General features: G+C 35.2%; 1 protein-coding gene across 4 annotated transcripts in view; it reads right to left on the minus strand.

The window, feature by feature from the left end:
• Positions 1-21,090, minus strand: part of EXOC4 (exocyst complex component 4) — a 953,704-nt gene that overhangs the window by 400,961 nt on the left and 531,653 nt on the right. The window lies entirely within an intron of this gene.

Below are 21,090 nucleotides of genomic sequence, written 5' to 3' on the forward strand. Positions count from 1 at the left end.
GTAAAAGAAATTAGTGGCAGCTGACCTGGAATATGCTTCTTTGTCTCTTTGTACAGTGAAAACAGTTTAGGCTGTTGGATAGGTCTCAGGCAGCAGCATTTCATACCTGCATCTATCAATTTATATCTACATTCGTTTCCATGTCCAAGTCATCTCATCACTGATGAACCATAGAAGCTGCGCTGACCCAGTGCTGTTACCAAGAGGAAAGACACAGGAAGGGGCCAGAAAGATCAGGTTCGGGGGAGATCAACATTTCCCTGCACTCCACCCCAGCCAGCCACGGGAGCTCCATCACCACCTGGGCTGTTTCTGCTGTGCTTCTTCCCAAGTATTCTGTTCCCACTGCCTGCCTACTACTGAATGCAATGTTTTATTATATTCATGAGCTCTTTTATGGCTGATATAAATTTGACAAAATTCATAGGCAAAGTACTAAAAATCTCAAAGTAAACACTCTTGTTCATCTGTTATTTGAGGCTAAGAGGATAATGGCGACATTTAAGTACAGCATAAAAACATTTGTGTGATTATAATAATAACCACAATCATAATAATAGCAGTCCAGCTAATTCATACAGCATTTACTCTATGCCAGGCACTGTTCTAAGTGCTTCACTCACAAAAACCCTATCAAGTGGTTCTATTGTTATCCCCATTTTACCGATAAGAAAACTGAGACAATGAGAGATTAAGCAATTAGTTCAAGGTTTCACAACTAAGTAAGGGATTTGAACAAAGGCAGTCTGGCTTCAGAGCCACAGGTTCTTTACCACTACACAGAAACCTCATACCACACTAAAAAAAGGACACAGAAAACAAATTATTACAGTGACAATTTAATCAGGAAATTTTAAAACAAGGCTAACCTCACTATGGGCAATAAATAGATATAATCTCCCAGTTATCTAGTACTAACTATGATTATACCCTCTCCTACTGGACAAGATCTAATCATAGCCTTAATCTGACTAAAGACAAGGAGTCTATACAACTTGGCAGGTAACAACTTTTAACCTGCTGGGGCAGAGCCTGGTGACAGGCCACTGCTGATAATCAGTTTGCAGAACATTTTCCTCTGGCTGATAGTAACATGTGGAATCGTCTTGCCCCCTTTTATCTTTTTTTTTTCCCTGATGTCATCTCCTGGATTCTATTCCTTCACAAAATCTTTATATTGCTACAGTACCTCTGTCCATACCAACCTTGACAGACACTGCTTGATCACAATTGGCTGTCCTTTGCTGGTACACAGACTCCACTCTTAAAGGGGCAACTGCTTATCAGAATAGCTTTCGTGCAGGTAGCTCTCATTAAGAGGCTTCCTGTTGTTACTAAGAGGAAGCAGCCATTTGTTTGAGTAGATTGGATTAAACATATCAGATGTAATTTCTTTTGAAGACATAACCAAGCCCAATGCTACAAAATGACTGTCTGAAAAAAGGCAACTGAACTTACATTTTCCAACACTATTAAATGCCGACTTTTAGACAGGACATAAGATAGGATTTAACAAAGGATTATGAAAACTGAATCTGTATATCAATTTTTGTTTTTTTTTAGTTTCTAGGGCACTAGAATGACTAGAAGGAAATAACCAAAATTGTGGAACTGTAACCCATAACATTCTTTGAAATTTGTTCTCTAAATACTTTTTAAATTGTACTTTGAAAGTTATCACTTTTCTGTATATACGTTATACTTCAAAATAAAATAATGTTAAAAAAAATGCTGACTTTGGTAAGGTGTACTTATAAAGAGCATGACCATGGGGAACACAGAGACAGTTATAGTACTGGTACTAAGGGGGCTATGGGGTAAACAGACCTAGGTTTGATAACCAGTCTGCTATTTACTATATATACATATTCATAAGGTTGTGTGGGACTGACATGAGAACATGTATATAAAGAGCCTGCAATGAAATAGAAAACTCTCCCCCACAAAGATTTTAAATCTTTTTTTTATTCTTATTATTGTAGCATATATAAAACACAAAATTTCCCATTTTAACTACTTTCATGTGTTCAATTCAGTGATAATGATTCTTTAACAATACTGTGCTACCATCACCATCATCTATTATCAAAACTTTTTCATCACTCAAAACAGAAACTCCATTACCCATTAAGCATTAACGCCTATGGTGTAAACACAATCACATGTTCTTAGTCATAATCCAGGTCCCTGTGGATGGGAACCCACAGCAAACAGGACCTTTTGAAGACGTTATTTTCAGTTAAGGTGTGGTGAACCTAACCAGGGTGGGCCTTTATTTGGATTACTGGAGGCCATATAAACAGTAACCAGAAGACACAGAAGTTGGAAAGGAGAGTATATCACCATGTGATGGGAAGCAGAAATACAACCCAAGAAACCCAAAGGATTACTAGCATCCATCACCAGAACACTACAGATTTTGAGGAGGACACAAGCCTTGTGAATATTTCGATTTTGAACTTCAAGCCTCAAAACCATGAGCCAATAAATGCCTGTTATAAATGCCTGTTATAAATGCCTGTTATTAAACCAAACCAATTTGTGGTATTTGTGATAGCCCTGTGGCAACCTAAGACAACTCCTCGTTTCACACCCCCTACTCTCTAAAATATATATTTATATAAATAAAAGAATAGACAGAAAAGGACATTTAGTGTGCACACACAACTGAGTTTACCGGGATAAGAGACAGTAAAAGTTCAAAGGACGAAAGCAGTCCCTCTTCATATTCTGTCTTCATATTCAAATTAATTGGGCTTTAGAGTCTACAGTTGGAGAAACTTCCCATTTGCAAACTCTTTAGGAGCAAAAAAGAACACAACTCTGGACCTTCCCTCTGAGCAGCTTTAGTCCCAACCCTCCACACTGGCAATGTTAAAGGAAAGTTTGCTGGGCTGCTGCAAGCTTTCCATCTCTGCAAGTCTCCTTGCAATTTAGAGACAAGATTTTTCTTCCCCAACTGGAGAAGAAATCAACAAAGACTGGAAATTTCAGTGGTTCTCAGATCTATTTTAAATTGGAAAAATGTTGCTGCTGTCAGCAAACTAAGAAAAATAATTTAAGCAGCTCATTTGACAGACTATTTGTGTCCACATATGTACTTAGAAAGCTATCCTTTTTTCACTTTGTGTTTCTTTTTTACTTTCTATAATAAACCACTGGTGATTACTGAATAAGCTGCCAAATTATCTATGATTTAACCCTAACCTCATTATTTCCATGATCCCTATCCTCATTGCACTTTACACTGCGTGTACAGATTTGCACACATGCATCTATTAAACATTTGAAATATGGCTAGTTCTAATTCAGATGTGCCCTAATTGTAAAATACACACAGGGCTTCTATGGCAGTATGAAAAAACAGAATGTGAAATATCTCATTAATAATTTTTCTATTGAGTAATGTTGAAATGATAATATTTTAGATATATTGAGTGAAATAAAATATATTATTAAAATTTATTTCACCTTTTTCTTTATACTTTCTAAAATATGGGTCCTAGAAAATTTAAATTTAAATTTGAGGTTTGCACTATACTTCTAGAGAGCACAGATCTGTATACTTATTAATCATCAAAAGCCAAGTGTATTGCTTACTTAGAGGTTTGTATGCATATATAAACGCAAAATAAATACAAATACGTGCGCACTTTCTTCACAATATAATTTTATAATCAGTAAACCTAGTTTATAAATTCATATCAACTAGATGGATGGTAACATGCTGGAAACCTTCAAACAAGATTTTTCATCATAATTTAATTATAATGAGGTGAATGTGACAAATAGATTATATTTGTAACAGATATACAAGTATGTAATTTTCAGACACACACAACGCACACACACATCTGCATTATACACATACGGTGATCATAAAAGTGATACTAATTTAAACTTGTTGAGAAGGAAGTCCATCCACGAACTAGCAGAAATGCCAGTTGAGTATTATACTTTTTTATAAAAACTGTTGTATCACTTCTAAAATTATAAATGCAATTGAACTTCTAGCTCTATGCTATTCAGTCAAAATTATAATTTAATAAATAATATAATGTCTAATTGGCATAGAAAAGGTCCACTAGATGCAGGAGGGCTCATTAATAGTGCCTAAAAATGGTTTGATTAATGTATGTTCCTAAAGTAAATATTTTTATGGGCAAAATTCAATTAGATGATCAAATCTGGGATGGTTACTAACAAATCAGACCTTCAAAGACTATGTCTCTAACATGTCAACTCATAAATTAGTTGTAAAGACACATGTGCTCTACTTCCTTTTATATTCCTAGCTCAGGCTCATATCAGCGTCATCATATTAGGTATGGCTCTCAATTTCCTCTTAAGCAAATGGAGAGAAATGGAGTTGTCCAAAGTCACAAAGCTAGGAAATGGTGAAGTCTGGGGTCCTGAATCACAGCCCAGTACTCTTTAGACACTAATTCATATCCAGATCTCTCCCTTCCTTTCAAATTCAGATAGGCCCAGTGTTCTCTCATTCTCAAATTTACATCTGTTTTGTGTGGATGGATTTTCCAGACTATGTTTAACCAAATAAGCCAATTCTTCCCCAGGGGAAATTATGAAAACTCAATTGTTCCTTCCACTATTACCAATTCCATGTAGTGCTCTCATTAATATTCCTTGCCTTGATTATCCTAGGGTTCATTTTTCTTACAACTAGCGTTGTTGATTTTCTAACAAAATTCATATATCTATTAGCTCTCTGAGGTTTCCTTCTTAAATTATGAAATAAGTACTTCTAACTTCCCACTTCTAATTAAGCTTAGTTCACATTTAGCCTAGGATTTGAATTTCTTTTTTAAGTTTTATTGTGGTAACATATATATTTACAACTTTGACCATTCTAAAACTGTACAATCACACTTTTAAAAGAGTATAATTAATTACGATCACAATGCTATGACACATCACTGCCATCTATTTCCAAAAATTTTTCATCATCCCAAACACTAAGATTTGAATTTAACCAAGTTAAATTTAATTACAACAGATACTATTAAGTTAATAAATAATATCAGAGAGGGTCTCTTTTTCTTTTTTCTCTGTATTAAAAATAAACACCCACAGAGAGTGTCCCTGCAATGTTGCTTAGATCACATTCACCCTGGTGTCTCCAAGTAAACAAGTTACCAAGCCAACCTACTTCAGGCAGAAAAACAAAAATTTAGCAAAACAAATGAGTATGGATTATCCTTTGTTATCTATGTTAATATGATCTGACACATATATCTTGACCAGGGCCTATTATCAAAAGAGTGACTCAAAATCACAAATCCAAAGGTTGAGCATGGGTCTCCTCAGGAATTTCCTTTACTAATGATTAAATGGAAACAATTTCTTGTGAGTTTGGAAATTTTTCAAAACTCATGTAGCAAATCAGAGACAAATCCAGGAAAAGAGGGTACAACCAATCTTTTCAACTCCTTTTGTTTTCCTACAAAGTTAAGATGACTTTGGTACAAAGACATTGAAGGAACATAATATAGAAAGTTTAGTGCAGCTTTTCAAAATTCTATCCTTTGGGGGGAAGAAAAGTCTCTGAGGAGAAGATAAGAGCACTTTTAAAGAGGGGGTTCTGTTAACAAACTTCGAAAAATACGCTATATCAATTTTTTTTGGCATAATGCAATTTAGCACATTACAGCGCAATAAATTTTACGCTTTTTTGTTTGTTTGGAATAAACAAACCTATTAAATTTTATTTTCCAAAGAGTACTTCCAAATTCTATCTCCCTGTATCAACCAGAAATGCTAGTTACATTTCATGGGGCACTAATATTCTGTGGAACATAGTTTGGCAAATGCTGTTTATAGGAAAGTATATAAGATTGAACAACAAATGAAGGCACTGCCAGACTGAATCTAAGGAATGTTCTGTATGACTTTAGCAAGCAATTTAGGTACCGCAGACCAGAGTTTTCCTAAAAATAAGGGACAGGGTTACATAATGCAAAATTAATTGACCTAATACATTCTCCATGTCAACAGCAAATAACAATCTTTATTCATTAAAACAAAACAAAATGAAACATTTAATGAATGTGAAATTTGTCAAACTCTGTTGGTGTTCCTAGGGATATTCCTGACATGAAGGAGCTCACATTTACTTGGGAAGACAAACATTTAAATAAATTATTACAGGGAATTATTAAAGGAACAAATACTGATTCTGCCTGGAAAAGTAAGGCAGAGAAGGCTACAGAGGAGCTGACCAGAGGACTGAGTATCAATTTGCCAGAGGGTATAAGGAGAAGGGTATACCAAAAGGAGAGAAGAGCATAAGAATCTTCATTTTTAAACATTTCAAATGTAAATATAGCACTCTATAAATACATTAACATCTAGCCTCTTTAATGTGTTTCTAGTTTCACTCTTGTAAATATTTGTATCTATCAGTGCAGTTCTAAAAAAGGTGAATGCTGATACTAACTCTAAATAACAGTCCTTTCTAAAGGCAACCACAGGCTAGTGCACAATCTTATAAATAATATACACATGGTATAGAACTGTAAAGCTCATGATTACTTTTATTGACTAATATAGAGTAATTTATTATCCTGGCCCAGTTCTTAATTTCTGTATTACAGATACACATCACACAAATAAATTAGCTATCAACCTTTAAACTTGAACATTCTATGAAAAACCTCAATTCATGACCTCAGAAAACAAGAGAGAGAAACAATGGTCAATATAACGTAAGAAAGAAAACAAGGCATTAGAGCCTGGTACAAAGGACTGGCTCATTAACTGAGCCAATGTTAGTTGTTATTTTTATAAGTTTAAGACATAGTTATATAGCCTGTAATACTAAAAAAATAAAGTGGTGCAATATCTCTATACATCTTTAAAACTAATAGCCTCCACTAATCTCTCAAAAGTGAAGCCACTGGAGAGGACTGTGGGATGATGGCAGAGAAGGAAGCTCCAGGAAACAGTACCTTCATCGAAACAACTATTAAACTGGCAGGAACTGTCTGAATCAACTATTTTGAAACTACAGGGTCTAGAGGAATACAACGCAACATCCAAGAAAGAGCTGGAAGAAGAGGCTGGTAAATTATAAAAAGTGAATTTCATCTTCCCTGTAGCAGATACCACTCTCTCCCCACCCACCCCCCACCTCCCCACCCCCTGGCAACCTCATGACCAGTAGCTGTGGGGACTGTGGCCTTGACTCTTGTTGCGGTTTGCTGGTGCCAGAGTGGCAAAAAAAAAAAAAAAAAGACTTAGATCTCTAAACTCTGGGTGTGTGTGATCTGAAGCTGGTCACTGCTTTTCATCAGCTACTTCTTATCACTGGGGGCCAGCTGTGAGAGTGACCATTGTTCCCACCACCTCTTCCTCAGGTAGAGGAATCTTAAAGACTTACCCTTCCTCAAAATGAGAGGAAAACCATTACAGGGCTGTTGTAATTGGGAAACTACTGAATAAAGAAAATACAGCTTCAAAAGCCATAGGCGAAGCTCCTGGTGGCAACACCTCATCCATTCAAGTTTTATCATGAGATTGAAGCAATTCAGTCACATCTTCAGGCTCCACTTCAAATTCTAGTTCTCTTGCCTGTTATTTCTACCACATCTGCACTTACTTCTGCCACTGAAGTCCTGGGGCCCTCAAAAATCATCCATGAGGGCTGGAATAAACTTCTTCCAAATTCCTGTTAACACTGATATTTTTATCGCCTCCCATGAATCACAAACGTTCTTAATGGCCTAGAACGGTCAATCCTTTTCTGAAGGTTTTCAGATGACTTTGTCCGAATCCAACAGAGGAATCACTATCCATGGCAGCTATTGCCTTATGGAACATAATTCTTAAATAATAAGACTTGAAAGTCGAAATGACTCCTTGATCCATGGGCTTCAGAATGGATGTTGTGTTAGCAGACACAAAAGCAACATTCATCTCGTAAATCTCCATCAGAGCTCTTCAGGGACCAGGTACATTTTCAATGAGCTCAAAAAGTAATATGAGCAGTCATATTTTGAAAGGAATCTTTTTTCTAAGCAGTAGGTTTCAATAGTGGGCTTAAAATATTCAGTAAACTATGTTATGAGAACCATGCTCTCATCCAGGCTTTGTTGTTCCATTTATAAAGCAAAGATTTATAAATGAGTAGAATTAACATAATTCTTAAGGATCCTAGGATTTTCAGAATGGTAAATGAGCATTGGCTTCAACTTAAAGTCAACTGCTGCATTCACCCCTAACAAGAGAGTCAGACTGTCCTTTGAAGCTCTGAAGCCAGGCATTGACTTCTCTCTAGCTGGGAAACTCCTAAATGGCATCTTCTTCCAATAAGAAGGCTGTTTCATCTACATTAAACACCTGTTGTTTAGTGTAGCCACTTTCATCAATAATCTTAATTAGATCTTCTGGATAAGTTGCCGCAGTTTCCACATCAGCACTTGCTGTTTCACCTTGCACTTCTATGTTAGAGAGATGGCTTTTGTCCTTGAACTTCATGAACCAACTTCTGCTGACTTCAAACTTTTCTTCTGCAGCCCCTTCACCTCTCTCAGGTTTCAAAGAACCGAAGAGAGTTAGGGCCTTGCACTGGATTAGATTTTGACTTAAGGGAATATTGTGGCTTGTTTGATCTTCTATCCATACCACTAAAATTTTCTCCATATGAGCCATAGGCTGTTCCACTTAAAAAATGGCTTTACCGGAGTAGCACTTTTCACTCCCTTCAACAAGATGGCTAACTGTTTGGGTCAAGAGGACTAGCTTTCAGCTTATCTTGGCTTTCAACATGCCTTCCTCATCAAGTTTAATCATTTCTAGCTTTTGATTTCAAGTGATAAATGTGATTTTTCCTTTCACTTGAACACATAAAGGCCATTGTTGGGTTATTAATTGACCTAATTTCAGTATTCCCATGTATCAGGGAATAGGAAGGCCCGAGGAGAGGAAGAGAGACTGGGGAACAGCAGAATGGTGGAGCAGTCAGAACACACACAACAGTGGTTAAGTTCACTGTCTCATATTGACATGGTTTGTGGCTCCCCAAAACAATTACAATAGTGACATCAAAGATCACTGACCACAGTTCACCATGACAGATATAATAATAATGAAAAATTTTCAAATATTGTGAGAATTAGCAAAATGTGACACAGAGACATTAAGTGAACATATACTGTTTAGAAAAATGGTGCCAATATATTTACTTGATGCAGGGTAGCCAAAAACTTCAATTTGTAAAAAAGCAGTATCTGCAAAGTGCAATGAAGTGCAGTGCAATAAAACATGGTATGCTTGTACAGAAAAACAGACCAAAATCTAAAGTGAAATAACAATTTATTTGGCATTTATAATGTCATGCTTTAAATACTCCTTTATCAGTAGCATATTTTATTTTTTAACAACTCAAGAAACAGTGTAAATAATCTCTGAAACATGGAGACTACTTGGCCTACATTTATATGTTAATCTTCATAAGAAAAATATTATTCCAAACAACCATAATACAACAACATTTCAGTATAACAAATGTGGCTTTCCCTGTAATAGGATTTGATCCATACAACATAATTGTTTGGATATGCATAGTCCAGATGTCACCAGAATTACATTTCAAATTTTTAAAATGCTGAGATAACTCAATGGATATCACTGATAACAATTACTAGAAAAGTTGCTGTCACTATCAGTGTAACAATTATTAACAAAGAGTTATTGAAGCCATTAATGGCTTGGTTTTGCTCTAGCCATTAAAGAATGATAACAACATTATTTCTAACAAGTCCCCGGGAGCTGCTGCTTGCTGCTGCTGATTCAGGGATCACCCTTTAAGAATCACTGGCATGCATTATCTCTTCAGCCTTGAACAATCCTACACAATCATGTGGCACCCTCTGAACCTTAGCTCAAGAAGAATCTCTTCTCTTAAGACTTCCCTGCAACCCTTGCAACGTTCTCCTATCTTCCTTTCTTCTTCCTCTTAATAGAAAAATCCCCTTTGTAGTGTTTCTCTATTAGGGCCTCTGAGAGTGGGTCTCCATGGCCATCTTTGTATTCTAAGTGTCTGGAAGACAGCAGGCATTTTGCACATTTTTCCTGATTTAAATGCATGTAATGATCAAGAAAATGGGCTTTGCATTTAGACAGCCTGAGTTTGAATCATGGCACCACAACTTTCTAACTGTGTTAAGTAGAGGTATGTTATTTAAACTCTGTGAACCTCAGTCTCCCCCTCTAAAAAACAGATGATATCAATGTCACAACTTGACTCTTGTGCAAATTAAATGAAATAATGCATGCAAAGTACTTAATGCGATACCTGATGTGGCAAATGCTTAATAAATGTTATCACTATTATTTTATTGACAATATTATTAGGAAACACTGATTCTAAGAAGGACAAGGATGGTAAGATGCTGCTGGTATAGTCTGGAGGAAAAAGGTACACAGATTTTCACATACAGATACTGATTTCTTCTAAAAATAAACTGATTCTGAGTTTAGAATGGACCAAAACTCTGTTGACTTTTCAAATACTTTAATTTCCAGTTTCTCACAATCAGAAATCAGAATAGGATGGGTTCTCTTTAGGTGGAGGGGGAGATCATGGAAGTAGAAGGTAATAATCTTTATTCCTTCACTACTCTGATGGTTGGATCGGGCCATGAGACTGCTCAGCTTTTTGTGTTTTACATGTACTAGAAGAGAAAAATGTCAGAGAAACTGTGTGAACACTAAAGAAAGAAGCTTAAACGGGTCAGAGAAGGCCATGAGCAATCACCTCCTATTACGAGAACCATTTACCAAAAGACTGTTGGATGTGTTAGTTATTTTACTTGGAGACCAAAACATTGCTTCAAGACTAGATTCTTTTTCCAAATGAAATGTCTGATCCACAGGGGTGAGGGTGAAAAGGGATGAGAAGGACTGGGTTGCATATGGAGGAAACTAGATAAATAGTAAGATTTAAAAAAAAATCTAAGGAAAGAGGTCATTAGCACACTTTTGTGTATATACAGAATGGCTGTAAATGCTTGACTCAAGATGAGAATACCTTTGGTTAATCCCAAAGGAAATGACATTTGATTTCTCAAGCATTCAGGGTATAATATACATGTCAAAACTTTCACACAAAAACCAATGAAGCATCTCTTGACAAAGAAAAATGGATGCAGATCATGGGGTCATGCCTTCTGAAATGTTTAAAATGAAAGACAAGCTAAATTACTTATGAAGATTTTATTTTTCTAAGGCAAACTACATTTTTTTTAACCTATACTGAAATATAATTTACTTGTTTAAAAATATATATATTCAGGCCGTGTTCTTCTAGTTCCAAATCTTCCCATACCACTTGTAACAGAAAATACAATGACTAACATAATTGGGCACCATTTCTTTTCTTATCAGTCCCAAAAGTGCAATAATCATCACTATGCTGTCACTTCTAATGTAAAATAAAACCTCTATTCCACTAGGACTCAAAGTAAAAAGCTGTAAGGTATTGTTTTACTGCTGCTGGTTGTTCACTACATATTTTCACTTCCTGGAAGATTTCATTCCATTTAATAAAACATACACATTGATCAAAGGAAAAATGCATGTACTTATGTACAAAATGCAATGCCTATACTATACAGTGTATACATACACAGTTACATTTTCAACCCGCTTCACATCCTCTTTCAGAGTTACTCATGCTATAAAACTTACTGCCTTCTCCTTTTATGCTTTGGTGAAGCTCCCTATAAAATTATACAATGACCTCAGAGCATTTCTATTTGCAATATACGGTGTCTCAATCACAATTCTAACTCTGAGTTCAATGGCATGTAAAGTGACACTAAACAGTTCTACTCTAGAACAACTATTTTAAGAGGGCTTCGAGGGAAATAAAGATGTCCTCTAAGCCTGCTTTTAAAAATAAATTTTACATATGCCTATGTGTACACATACACACACACACACACACACACATACACACAGTATGCTAGATTCACACACTAACTAGCATTTTAAGATTTAATGTAAATATTTGTGCTAAATCAATACCCCATCTAACAGGTTTTTTTTCTTTAAATGTTCTTCATTGCAACTGATGAATAACTAGTTAAGCTAAAGTAATGATCAATTGCTTGAATTATATTTTAAGGCCAGAAGGAAGAATTTAACTACTTTGGAGAAAGATTACTGCTTGTATTATTGTATAGTCAGGTGCTGAAGGGTAGGGGATGTTGGTGTAAAGAGGCCAAAGAAGGGGTGGGGGGCAAATACCAATATAGAAATTTAGAACTCAAAATATATGGAAAGGCAGGAGATAAAAATACATATGGAAAAAAATGGAGACTAGAGAAAGCTAATCACTAAACTTAATACCATTCCAAAAGATACCTACTGTTTGCTTATAGAGTTATCAAAAAGATACTAGCCCAGTCAAGTCGCAGCTTATTCTAGCTAAAGAAATGGAAATCATACTTTGCTAACTGCAATATCTGGATGAATTAGATCAAATAAATGTAGTAACTGCCTGTGGTAGGCTGAATTATGCACCCCAGGAAAAAACAAAACAAACAAAACATGTTCTTAATCTTTATTCATTCCTGTAGACATGAACCCATTGTAAATAGGAGTTTTAGAAGATGTTATTTTTAGTTAAGTGTCCCAGTTTGCTAATGCTGTCGTTATGCAAAATACCACAAATGCAAAATACCCCCTTTTATAAAGGGGGTTTATTTGGTTACAAAATTACAGTCTTAAGGCCATCAAGTGTCCAAGGTAAGGTATCAACAACAAGGTACCTTTACTGAATGATGGCCACTGGTGTCCGGAAAAACTCTGTTAGCTCGGAAGACGTGGCTGGCGTTCGCTTGCTCCCAGGTTGCGTTTCAAAATGGCGTTCTCCAAAATGTTGCCCTTGGGGCATTTTGTCCTCTCTTAGCTACAGCTCTCTCCAAAGTGTCACTCACAGCTGCTCTGAGCTCCTTCTGTTTGCCAGCTCTTTTATATGGCTCCAGTGATTTAATTCAGACCCACTCTGAATGGGCAGGGTAACACCTCCAAGGAAATTATCCAATCAAAGGTCTTGCCCACAGTTGATTGAGTCACATCTCCATGGAAACACTCAATCACTAGGTTCCAACCTAATCAACACTAATACATCTGCCCCCACAAGATTGCATCAAAGAACATGATGTTTTGGGGGACATAATATATCCAAACTGGCATATTAAGATACGGCTCAACTGAATGAGGTTGGGCCTTAATCCAGATTACTGGAGGCTTTATGAAGAGAAAGTCACTTGGAGAAAAAGAATCTGGTAGGCAACAGAACCAAGAGGAGAAAGGAGAAGACAGTGCCATGTGATAGGAAAGCCAAGGAAAGCAAGGATTGCCAAACAGTAAGAACACCACCAACCCCTGGAGGAAATGAGCTGTGTAGCCCCGGAAACTGTGAGCCAACAAGTTCCTGTTTTTAAACCAAACTATTGTGTAGTATTTGTCATAGCACCTGGAAAACTAAAACACTACCACAATCACTGAGTATACCTGCTTCACAGAGTCCCTATTGATGATTCTATCCCACGAAGCTGTAGCTGACTAGATCAAGGACAGACATCTTATCCAAAGGCAGCCAATCCAAAGTTTGGCTAAAAACTAAGATCATATTCTTACTCTTAGGAAGTGGAAACTGAAATCAGGTGGTTAACAGAAGAAAAGGCAACTAAAAGAACATGATGTAGAAAAAGTCTGCAAATGTCATGATGCATAAGTTAAACTACAAGGAACCTATACTGTAGGAAAATAAAACTATAGGGAAGAGAAAAGCAAGCATGAAAATCAGCAAAAACACTTACTGGAAGATGAATATCCTGTAGGCCAGCTATCATTCAGATTCTATTTCCTCCTGCTCCTTCTGCTACAATGTTTACTACCTTTCCTGAGTTTCTCCAGCATTTTTAATAACTTCCAAGTACATCATACTTCCCATCAAATAAATGCCGTAACAATCGCAATAATCTGAATGAGTATTTATTCTTTGCAAAGAAAAGTTCCAACTAAAAGATTGAGAAATTTGAAAGCCTTCTAGTTAAATCTCCAAATAAGCTGTCATCTCCATGACTCATTCATCTCTGTTTATCCAAATTCCCTTTGGAGAGAAGAATACAGATGGTAGTAATGGCCTCACAATCACCATTCTTAGGAATTTTATAATCAGTAATTCCATTACTTTCCATTGTCTCTTCCCAATTTCTCACACTGTACAAACCTCTCCTATCTTTCCCATTCATACTAAAAAGGAATTAATTAATTGCTGACAGTCAGTGATTTCAAGTATTTGAGAAATGAAAAGTAGTTCTTATACAGACTGTTACTATAGAATTCAGAAGATAGAAGATTTTAAGAATATAATTACAATTTTCCAATGATATTGCTAATGTTATAAAGGCCCAAATTTCACCTTGCTTATTATCAACCAACATATTCTATTCATAACAATTCCTAGAATTCAGTCATAAGGTTCTGTATCTCCTCTATCACTTCCTCTCTTGCCCCACAGCATCCACAGTCAACTGCCAATAGCAGAAAATCTCTCAATCAAAGAGAACTGATTTGAAGCCACAAATGCCTTGATTTTTTTTTTTTTTTTTTTTTTTTTTGCCTGTGGGTTAAACCATTCACTGAAACCAAAAGCTAAGTAGGATTCACTCACTAAATGCCTATATTCCACATCCTTTCAGACTAAGTATGTATTTCCTCCATGGAGATGTTACACAGTTTTTTATTAATCCTATTTGTTCATTCTTCATATTCATGCTCAAAATTTTTATTATAAAATATTCAGACATCCAAATAGGTATCAAGAATGAATACCCATGTAGCTGCTATCCAGCTTAAGAAATAAAATAGTCCTCCCTGACTCCATTTCATTTCCTTCTGTACCTCCACCCTGACATGTAACCATTATACTGACTTTAATGTTTCTCATTCTAAACTATGCCTCTATATTTTACACATGTATGGATCCCTAAAGCATCCACACAGAGTCACATACAGTTTTGTATATTTTGAAACTTTTTATAAATGCTATCACATTGCTTGGGAGATTGATTCATGTTGAAATATGTAACTCCTGTGCAATTATTTTTCACTGCTGAATAACATAGGTAGGTTTTCTTTTTTTTATTATTGTTATAATATGTCACAATATATTTATGAATTCTTCTGTTGAGGAACAATTAGGATGTTTCCCAATTTTGGCTATAACAACCAATGCCACCTTGTACTTCATTTGTAAGTTATCTCATCTTTTATCTCTGTCTGCTATGAATGTCTTATCATTGGCTTTAACTTCAGTGTTTTACAGCTTTATTTTGATGTATGAACATATGGGTTCCTTCTCTCTTTCCTGGATTCATATTGTTTATCAATTCTGAACATTTCTTAATTATTATTATCTCTTTAAATATTGTCTCTTCTCTGTTTTCTTTATCATTGGCTTTTGGAACGTCTTTTAGATGTATGTTAGAATTTCTCATTCCATCTGTTCCCATTTATCTACTGCTGTGTAACAAATCACCCCAAAACTTAGTGATGTAAAACAACAGCCATCCTGTGGGTCAACAATTCTCACAGGACACAGAGTGATAGGCTGTGTCTGTTCCATGACATTTGGGACCTCAGCTGGGGAGACTCAAACAACTGGAGTTAACCTAAATGCCTGGGACTGGAACTTTTCTTTCATATCTTCTAAATCTTTTTTCTTCATGTACTGCATTTTAGTGTCTTCAGATTTACCTCACAATTCACTCATTTGCCCTTGAGCTGCACCTAATCTGCTGTTTAACTCATTAAAATGTTAAATGTAAATATTAAAATTTTCATTTCTAGGAATCTATTTTGTTCTTTCCAAGTCTGCCTAGACTTTTTTTTTGACAGTATCTTATTCTTTTATCATGCTTATGATCTGAACTGTAATTTTTAAAAATGTGTGAAACATACTCATTTTATATTCTGTAATCATTAATTCCATTTCCGTAGTTACTAGGGACTAATTCACCTACTTACTCTTTCTGCTGACTCTAGGCATGGATACAGATTCCTTGTGTATTTTTGTAATTTGGGGTTGTGAATTCATGTTTTGGAGATTTAACCCATGGGAGACTGAAGGTCGGAATTGAGAGTATGTTCCTTTAGAGAAAAGTTACGCTTGCTTTTGCCAAGAAAAATTTCCTTGGCCTGTTCCTTTGCTGATGACAGGATTATTTTCCCATTCTACCCTTTTACTAAAGATGTGAGCCTTCAAAAATCCTATGCTTTATCTAGAAGTTTCAATTCTAATTCTTCCCTTAGGCAGGACCAAGACCTTGTCTCCAGTAGTGGCACAGCTGCTAAAACACAAACCTCTTGGTTAGAGGCTGACAAATGCCACGAAGGCAGCTGCAGTATCAGTGTCAGTCGACTCCTCAGGTGTTTAGTTTTCTCTTTATTTTCATCCCTCGGAGAACTTTTACTCTCTAAAACGGTCAGCAATGCATTTAAAATGAAGTTTATTAACATTTTATCCAGCATTTCTAACTGTTTTGTTAGAAACTGGAAGTTTTCCAGACTTTCCAGCTCTCAGTCTTGCCAGAAATCAAAGTCCCTTCATTTTCTTTTTATGTGGTCATTTCTAATATATTTTTCTTCCTCATTCTATTTGACCTAGAACCCACACATTTATCAAATATTATGAAAAAGCCCTTTACTTCATCAAACCAAATTATTAAAAATTCAAGATAATTTGATTTTTTACTGCCAATTCTTAAAATCGAAAATCAAGTAAAAAGGCAGGAATTTTGTATTAAAATTCTGTTTTTAGAAGCATATCATCACTTTTTCATCTTTTACAAAGTTACAAGAAGGTATTAAAACTCAAAGACTAAAGTTTTCTGCCATTCTATATAACTTTTTCCCCTAGTATTAAGGATGAAAAAATTATCTTTCATTTGTAAAACTATTTCACAGTTCACATGTAGTTCATTCAGTCAAAAGTCAAAAGAATGATATGACATCTGGAGACATCTTTTCTAGGTATGACCAGTCTTTACACAAGTTGCTTATAGGGTGAGCTAAGTAGCAAATGCTAGTTAAAGTTTGTTAAAGAAAGAAGTGTCTCAACTAATTGGATCAACAGTGCCTGTTATATTTGCAGAATAATAAATCTTTAAAATGTTAAATTTGATTTTGTGGCTTTCTAAAGTATCTAGGACAGATTGCTAAGCACATATAAACTAAACTTTGGTGCACATTTTGACCATTTGCTCAATGTGCTAAGTTTTAGTAAAAAGGGAAAACTTCTATTTCCTAATATTTTATTTTATGTCCTTTTTCAACATTTCTTTATATTTTAGGTATTCAGCTTTTCATATTTCAATGTTTATATTACCTTATTTTTCTCTGTCATAAAAGTGATAAATATTTTAACAGAGCTGGCAAGGTATTTTTCTTGGCTCAAGAGGGCCTAAAATCTTATGAGTGCCCCAAAAAGTGGGGAAAAAAGACAATGTGCTGCGCAAGGAATTATAAAGGCATACAACAGGGTGGGGCTTCTAAATGAGGGTTTTATTGAAAATTATTTTTACAAATTCTAGTCTTAAACAATACTTATCAACCAGTGAAAGAATAATCACAATATATTTTTAGTTAAGTCCAAAAATACAAACATTAGTAATAATGGCTCAGATGATCAAAAAATTATATATCATTCATTCTTCTATTGCCAGCCTCTTGACAATTTAATGTATATGTTGTATGCTGAGCCCTAAGATACGAACCTACAATGCATATGAAATCAGTACACTGAGTCAAATTAACAAGTCAGATGTAGAATATACTGCAAACTTGATACTGATCAATTATGCCCCAAGCAGAGCAATCTAGGAGTGCTATCTTTGAAAGTAAGCCTGCTGACCTGGAAGAATGAGAAACAACACTCACAGTGATTTTCCTCCTCCTAATCTGTCTGATAACACTAACAAAATGTGTCAGGTGGAATGAACCATGTAATAGAAACACACAGGGAAGAAGAAGCAAGTCTCCACAAAGAAAGAGAACAGTAAAAGAAGAGAAATGGCATTCGAAAGTCACAATGCTCAGAAAATCAAGGTTGGAAGGGCTGTCTTTGACAAGGATCCTCAACTTCCTGCCTCTTTCACAGAATGACAAAGTCTCTGCAAGATTAGAACACCAACTTGTATAAAGAAAAGTATTTGATGGTGTTCAGCACAGAGAGGAAACCCTCAAGTCCCTTTGCTATGTATAGCAACTCCCTTCCTTCAAAAACATGTATGTGGTGCTTGAGAAAATAACAATGTACTCCACTTCTAGAATTTAGCAGGTACAACTTTTGAGTCATGGAATGAGAGCCTCAATCCTTACATGATGGTAAAAAAAATTTCATTGTAACTACTACTTTACCCCTGGCACAAGACAAGCATACAATAAAATTATAAGGGTTTATGAGAAAGTGGCTTCCAAAAGTGCTCCTCTTCTAGAATGCCACACGTGGTTACCTGGATATTACTTTTGTAAACACTTTGCTATGAACCTGGTATGGGAATCTCAGAAATAAAGCAAAATGGTTGGTTTTGTTTTGCAAGAATTTGGGCAAATTGCTTTACCTCTCTGTGTTTCAATTTCCTCATCTGTAAAATGGGAACAATAATGGAGTCTAAGGATTAAATAAATCAATATATGTAAAATGCTTGGAACTGCTACATTTATACCATTCCATAACTGTTAGCTATTCTAATAGTCTCATTAACTTTATCCTTTTAACAAACTTATTTGTTTTCCTACTATATCACCATTTATCAAACTTGTAAATTTTTATATTTTTCACAAGCTTCCATCTCAACCATTTTGATATAACATTCCCATAGTAAATGGAAAAGTTATGTGTTAATGTACTCCTTTTAAAATGAACATCAGAATAAAGGAAACATATAATAGCAGATCATCCAGAAGAAAAACATCCAATGAAAATTTATAAAAGAACAAGTGCTCTAAAATAGCAACTAAAGATTTCAAGTTCAAATTTCACATGGAAGAAAAATTTCATATTAATCAGATTTTTAATTCTAGAGATTTATAGATTTTCTTTCTTACATATACTTAAATATAGCACATAGCATACCATTTCTTTTGAATAAAAAAACAGCATTTCTGCATACCTGTACGTTATTTAACATGCAAGAGATTTCTTTCATAACTCTTATTTTGAAATAATTGTAGATTTTTAGAAGAATTGCAAATATATTACAAAGAGTTCTTATATACCCATCACCCACTCCCCCTTATTAACCATGTTATGAATTATGCCATGTTAAAAATTAATATTGGCAAAACACTGTTAACTAGACCACAGACTTTATTCTGATTTCCCGTTTTTACTCAAATGTCCTTTTTCTGCTCCAGGATCCAATCCTGGATCCCACATTGCATTTAGCTGTCATGTCTGCTTAGTCTCCACCGATCTGTGACAGTTCCTCAACTCTCCTTGTCTCTCATGATCTGGACACTTTCAAACAGTCCTCGTCGGTTATTTTGTTTGTCTGATGTTTTCTCAGAATTAGAATGAAATTATAGATTCAGGGGAGAAATATCATAGATGTGATGAACCCTTTTCATTGTTTCACATAGGGGACATGATATCAGTACACCTTATTACTGATGGTGTAAATCATAATCACATGGCTAAGGTGGTATCTGTCATGTTTCTCCACAGTGAAGTGAGTCAAGTCCAGCTCACATGCTAAGGGAGGAGAATTCAGCTTTGCTTCCTGGAGTGAGAGTATATAAAGAATTTGTGGACTTGCATTAAAACCACCACCATAATTAATAAATGTTTTGGTAGAGATACTTTGAAGCCATATATATATTCTATTTCTCCAATTTAGATGTTTCTGAGAGCAATTTTTACATATACAATTTCATTTGACCCTCATAAAAATCCTTTATAAATAAATAAACTGAGCCTGAAAAAGATGGGAGTTGGTTCTCCACTTCAAAGGGAAAGTAAATTCCCAGTTTTCTCCTAAAATAGTAAACCTACATGGCAGTGCTACTTCAGCAAATGAGGGTAGAAATGGGTATGTCCACTCATTCCAAGTAACTCATTTTACTGCAGGCTAACTTTGAATAACATAAAACAAGGGAGAGGGCTGGGCTAGGAAATAATTAAGTGTCTGATTCTCAAGCTATGCACAAAATTGCCATTCCACTTCTAAATCAGGAGCACTGTTTACCTACTTAAGAATGTCTACTTGCCTCTCTTTTCTCATAAAATAAACTAGACTCTGGGCTACCTAATCAGTTCCCTGAGCTGTCTGAATTCCAGTGGGGAATACAGTTTAGGCTTATGCCTAAGATTCAGATCTAGATAAAGCTATTCTTTTCATAATGGTAGAATCATACTTCATTCCTTATCTGTTAAGTTTTTAGCAAATATCTTTAGTTAATACCATTCATATTTGAAAGTTCATAACATTTTAAATTCTAAAAAAAGGATATTTTTGTATATTTTTAGAGTATGTTCATAATCATTTTCACATATGTATTTTCTTTCAATCCTTTCAACCACATTATGAGATACACAGAATGAATGACTTCATTCTCACTTTACAGATGAAGTCTCTAAGAGTTTAAGACATGGTTTACCTAAGTTCAACTATCTAGTTACTGTTACTGGTAGAGGTGGGACTTGAAACTATATAGAACTATACTATGCTGTAAATCTACATATGGCCTAAACTGATGGATATTAACTCTTTTTTTTAATATCTGATTTGTCTGATTATATCTAAATGTATCATTTCACTTCTTTGGGACAAAAATGCATTCTTGAATCCTATATCAAAACTATTGGTACTTTTAAAAATCACATGTTTTTCAAATCACAAAACACATGCTTATCAGATGAAAACATGAAAAATATGGAAAAACAGACAGGAGAAAATAATAACCAGAGATAAAAAGTTTTATTGTTATATTACCTCTGAATAATATATTACACAGTTGAGGTCATATTGTGTCTATAATTTCATACTCACTTGA

This window comes from Choloepus didactylus, chromosome 5 (genome assembly GCF_015220235.1).
Source record: "Choloepus didactylus isolate mChoDid1 chromosome 5, mChoDid1.pri, whole genome shotgun sequence".
In the NCBI taxonomy this organism is placed as follows: domain Eukaryota; kingdom Metazoa; phylum Chordata; class Mammalia; order Pilosa; family Megalonychidae; genus Choloepus; species Choloepus didactylus.